The sequence below is a fragment of the Scyliorhinus canicula genome, chromosome 18 (genome assembly GCF_902713615.1).
Source record: "Scyliorhinus canicula chromosome 18, sScyCan1.1, whole genome shotgun sequence".
Taxonomy (NCBI): domain Eukaryota; kingdom Metazoa; phylum Chordata; class Chondrichthyes; order Carcharhiniformes; family Scyliorhinidae; genus Scyliorhinus; species Scyliorhinus canicula.
In genome coordinates, this window is record NC_052163.1 from 66,151,027 (window position 1) to 66,157,231 (window position 6,205).

Sequence of the window (6,205 nt, forward strand, 5' to 3'; positions counted from 1 at the left end):
GTGTCACAGGGATGATTGTGTCACAGGGATGATCAGTGTCACAGGGATGATCAGTGTCACATGGATGATAGTGTCACAGGGATGATTGTGTCACAGGGATGATAGTGTCACAGGGATGATCAGTGTCACAGGGATGATAGTGTCACTGGGATGATAGTGTCACAGGGATGATCAGTGTCACAGGGATGATAGTGTCACAGGGATGATAGTGTCACAGGGATGATAGTGTCACAGGGATGATTGTGTCACAGGGATGATAGTGTCACAGGGATGATCAGTGTCACAGGGATGATAGTGTCACAGGGATGATAGTGTCACAGGGATGATCAGTGTCACAGCGATAATCAGTGTCACAGGGATGATCAGTGTCAGAGGGATGATAGTGTCACAGAGATCATTGTGTCACAGGGATGATAGTGTCACAGGGATGATCAGTGTCACAGGGATGATAGTGTCACAGGGATGATCAGTGTCACAACGATAATCAGTGTCACTGGGATGATAGTGTCACAGCGATGATCAGTGTCACAGCGATGATCAGTGTCACAGGGAATATCAGTGTCACAGGGAATATCAGTGTCACTGGGATGATAGTGTCACTGGGATGATAGTGTCACTGGGATGATAGTGTCACTGGGATGATAGTGTCACACCGATGATCAGTGTCACAGGGATGATCAGTGTCACAGGGATGATAGTGTCACAGCGATGATCAGTGTCACAGCGATGATCAGTGTCACTGGGATGATCAGTGTCACTGGGATGATAGTGTCACTGGGATGATCAGTGTCACAGGGAAGATAGTGTCACAGGGATGATCAGTGTCACAGGGAATATCAGTGTCACAGGGATGATCAGTGTCACAGGGATGATAGTGTCACAGGGATGATAGTGTCACAGCGATGATCAGTGTCACTGGGATGATCAGTGTCACTGGGATGATAGTGTCACTGGGATGATAGTGTCACAGGGATGATAGTGTCGCAGGGATGATTGTGTCACAGGGATGATCAGTGTCACAGGGAAGATCAGTGTCACTGGGATGATAGTGTCACAGGGATGATCAGTGTCACTGGGATGATCAGTGTCACAGGGATGATCAGTGTCACTGGGATGATCAGTGTCACTGGGATGATAGTGTCACAGGGATGATAGTGTCGCAGGGATGATTGTGTCACAGGGATGATAGTGTCACAGGGATGATAGTGTCACAGGGATGATCAGTGTCACAGCAATAATCAGTGTCACTGGGATGATAGTGTCACTGGGATGATAGTGTCACTGGGATGATAGTGTCACAGGGATGTTCAGTGTCACTGGGAGTACTGCCCAATGCTTCCACTGCACCTGTCTTGGTAAACTATGCAAATCAAAGACTTGGAACCTCACAGACATCCCAAAGGTCATCCACGAGGTTGACACCAGAGGCCCAGAAGACGCACTGCCATTCTTCTTGGGGACATCAGAGCACACACGACAAAGACGCGTATGAGTGATTCTTCCCAGAGGGGGAGGCTAGATGCAAGCGGTGTTTAAAGGACCAGAGAACCACACACACATATTCTGGTCAGTACGAAATTGGAGGGATTTTGGGAGACCGTTTTGGGGTTAATGTTGGAGATTTTAGGGGTGAAGGTGGCCCCGAACCCCTGGTGGCAATATTTGGGCATTGGGAGATCCGGGAAGGCAGGAGGGGAGGGAGGTGCCGTGTTGACCTTTGCTTTCTTGATAGCCCGGAAGAAGATTTTAGTAGGGTGATGGATTCCGGATCCAGCAAGGGCGACAGTGTGGGCCGGTGACCTGTCGGACTTTTTACGTTTGGAGAAGATAAAGTTTGCCATTAGGGGTTTGTCATGATATGCAAACATGCAACCAATGAACACTCAGAATAGGACACAACCAATGCGAAGTCAGGACACTCAGAGGTGGCATCATCACAAGGGAGCATGACATAAACACTATAAAAGGGATGAGACACACACACCCTGCCTCTTTCCACAGAGACATCTAGAGAGTTAGACAGGGTGGATCAGCAGCATCACATCCCAGCATGTGGCTTAGAGCAAGCTGGTACAGTTAGACTGAGTTACTACAGTTAGATTAGCAGAGAGTCGAACTCATTTGAGAACTGTGTTAATAGTTCAATAAACACGTTGAACTCATTTCAGAGTCTGGAGCATCTTTTAGTTAAGACTGCATCAAGTAGCAGCCTGTGTTATCCGAAGCAGCATAACACAACAGGGTTCGGAGGAGAGGTTCTACTCAAGGTTCTACTCGAGGTGGGGACTGTTCTTCACCTTCTTTAAGACTTGGTAATGGTCAGCAGCGAGGGGGGGGGGGGGGGAGGGGGTGGTGGGCCTGGGGGCAAGGTGGGTGAGGCTCTTTAGTTTTGTTTTATAGTTATAAAATGGGGCATGTGGGGTGTTATGGGGTTTTTAGAATGAGAAATGTAGGACGGTAAAGTAGTGTTTTATATATAAAATGAAAATGCCCTGAATAAAAATATTAAAATAAAAGAATAACATTGTTCTTATGGGGCTGGTTTAGCACACTGGGCTAAATCACTGGCTTTTAAAGCAGACTAAGGCAGGCCAGCAGCACGGTTCAATTCCCGTACCAGCCTCCCCGAACAGGCGCCGGAATGTGGCGACTAGGGTCTTTTCACACTAACTTCATTGAAGCCTACTCGTGACAATGAGCGATTTTCATTTTCATTTCACATCAACATCTGCATCAGCCACTTCATCCACTCCTTTGTAGCCACCTGGGTTGGCCACTTCCCGACTTTAAAATGGAGATCCGCTAAGAATGGAGGGAGAAATGGCCAAACGCAGGAAAACAAGCAGGTGCAAAATCTCCTGTATATTAGAACTTGCAGAAACCCAGACAGCACTGAAACTAACAACCATCTACATATTGATGAGCTATCCCCAGGAACAATTGGAAACATTTAAGATAATTGAGGCCAAGCCAGACTCCTCGGCGCCAGCAGGAGCCAAGACAAAGGAAGGCCAACGGACACTTAGGAACCGCCCAGCGATCAGGGAACAGCCCCAGTATTGGGGAAATCAAATCAATTGATTGGAGCATGGTCCAATCAATTGGAACCAGGTACGGGGTCCTTCCAAAAAGGCGCAAAGCCCCTGGGGACTATAAATTAGAGTCCCCAAGTTCAGTTTGTTCTTCTTGGCAGCTCTCAAAGAACTCGACCATGACTCTCAACTCAGAGAGACTTGCCTAGCAGCTGCACCAACCAAGTAAGTGTCCAGTCAACGCACGCTACGAGATAGGCGCTTCTAACCCTTAGTCCATACCAGCTGGAAGCCTGCAGACTCAGAATCGAACGAAAGGCCATTTGTTCCCCTAACCTGGTGGGCCAGTTTCCAAAGCTAAGTATTGGCCTTTTATTGTTAGAGATAGTCTAGTGAGTAGTATTTTATGCATGAGTAGCGATTGACTGTGCATATAATAAATGTGTTTTGATTTGAACCTTACTAACTGGTGTATTGAGTTATTGATCAGCACTTGAACTTGAACCTCGTGGTGGTATCATAAAGATACCTGGCGACTCTAGAGCAAGGTGATTAAACGAACAACACCTTCCACCTCATTCTCACTCTCTGTGCGGAGTCTGCACGCTATCCCCGTGTCTGCATTGGTTCCTCCGAGTGCTCGTTTTCTCCCACAATTGGACATTCTGAATTCTCCCTCAGTGAACCCGAACTGGCGCCGTACTGTGGCGACTAGGGGATTTTCACAGTAACTTAATTGCAGCTGAAATGTGAGAGTACCATTAAGAAATAATGTTTGTAAACGGGTGTGTATATAAATATCTGTAGTGAAGAGTACCTTTAAGAAATGGGAGTTTACTACTGTAGTGATGTCAGAGAGTGGGTGGAGTTGGGCTGCCTGTCAGCTTTTTATTTTTGTTTTAGGCTGTTTGCTGCAGGGTGTGTTTTAGTTTAGTTTTCAGTGTTGGAGCTGAAGCCAGAAGAGCAGGTGTACTGTTGATCTCTCTGCCATGAAAAGACTATCTCTTGATCATTTGGTGAATTCAGAATTATAAGTGTTCTCAGTAGTGAATGTAAACCTAATGTGCTTCTGTTAAAAGGTGTTTCTTCTGTCTTCTGGATGTTGTTTGGGAAGTTATTAAGAATTACTTAGTGTTGTATTATTTGGGGGTTGTATTTGAATTAATGGTTGCTAAGATGTTCACTGTTTATTTTAAAAAGGTTAACTTCAGTTCATAGAATAAACGTTGTTTTGTTTTTAAAAATACTTCTCCATTACTGCTGTACCACACCTGTAGAGTGAGCCGTGTGCTCCCCATACCACAATCTATTAAAAGTTGTGGGTCAGGTGAACTACATGATACACTTTGGGGTTCTCCAAACCCGGGCCCATAACATAGCGTTAATGTAAGCCTACTTTTTAAAATTTGTTTATGGGATGTTGACATCACTGGCTGTGCCAGTGTTTATTGCCCATCCCTAATTGTCCTTGAGGGGCAGTTAAGAGTCATCCACGTTGCTGTGGGTCTGGAGTCAAATTTTGGTTAGATCGGGTAGGGATGGCAGATTTCCTTCCCTAAAGGACCTAAGTAAACCAGGTGGGGTTTTACAACAATCAACAGTGATTTCATGGTTATCATTAGACTTTTAATTAGATTTTTATTGAATTCAAATTTTGGTATCTGCAGTGGTGAAATTATTCTGGGTTTCTGGTTTCTGATTTACTAATCCAGTGACAATCCCACTGCACCACCGCCTCACCATACTTGTGACACAAATAAAGATTATTGTTATTAAGCATTGCACTGTAAGTGTGACTAATTTTATATTACTCGTTTTACTACTTTGTTAAAAAAATTCTCTTAAATTTATTTTAAAAACATGATTTTTGTTGCCCTGTTCCTTTACACATGTCAAAGTTTGGGACGGCTGGAACATATCAAACTACCTCTCATTTTAAAGTACTTTAGTTGTTTGCGATTTCACGCTTTGTGAGATTTCGCAGGAAGGTAACTCCCGGAAATTGTGGGATTTTACTGGAATTTTCAAAAAGGAGTTGGCTGGATGCTTGGAAAAAAAACCATTGCAGGGCTGTGGTGAAAGAATCATAGAAGAATCATGGAATCCCTACAGTGCAAAAGGAGGCTATTCACCCCATCTAGTCTGCACTGACCCTCTGAAAGAGCACCCCAACCAGACTCCCACCTAACCCCTTAACCCCACCTAACCTGCACATCTTTGGACTGTGGGAGGAAACCGGAGCACCCGGAGGAAGCCCATGCAGCCACGGGGAGAACATGCAAACTCATCACGAACAGTCACCCGAGGCTAGATTTGAACCCGGGTCCCTGGCACTGTGAGGCAGCAGTACTAACCATGCTACCCTGTGTTGGAATAGAGACTACATAGAAATTAGCAGCTGTGACTAATTACATATCTCTTTCAAAAAACCAGCACAGGCCTGATGGACCCTCCTTCGGCATTTTCATATTCTGTGATTCTTAATTTGGCAGAACTCATCAAATTAATCCTGCTGAGTGTTCCAATCCCGTACCAGCCTCCCCGGACAGGCGCCGGAATGTGGCGACTAGGGGCTTTTCACAGTAACTTAATTGAAGCCTACTCGTGACAATAAGCGATTTTCATTTCATTTCATTTCATTTTCAATTGGTGCAGGCTCAGTCAAACTAACATCAGAAATCTTGACATTGCATGACCTCAGGACACCCAAAAATGTATTACAGCCAGTGATCTGTAGTCTTTGTTGTCATGTAAGGAATACTGAGGCTAATTTACACACAGCAAGCCCCTACAAACAGCACCAAGGTCATCCTATCGATGATGTTGATGGAGGGATAAAGATTGACCAGTACACCAGCGGACACCCTGCTCATCTTCAAAACATTGCCATGGGTTTGTTTCGATCTACCAGAGAGGAAAGCCACAGTTCAGCATTTCAAATGGTGCAGTGCTTCTCCCGCACTGCAATAACGTGCCAGCCGAGATTTTGTGCTCAGGTGCCCAGAATGGGACTTAACCCCCGACTTTCTAATTGAGGGGCATGTACACACACACATGGTACATACACACACACAGTGGCTTGTATATACTGTATACACAACCACCCAGAGTGACATGGTATATATACACACACAGTGTATGCATACACACACCCACACACACTGACATGGTAT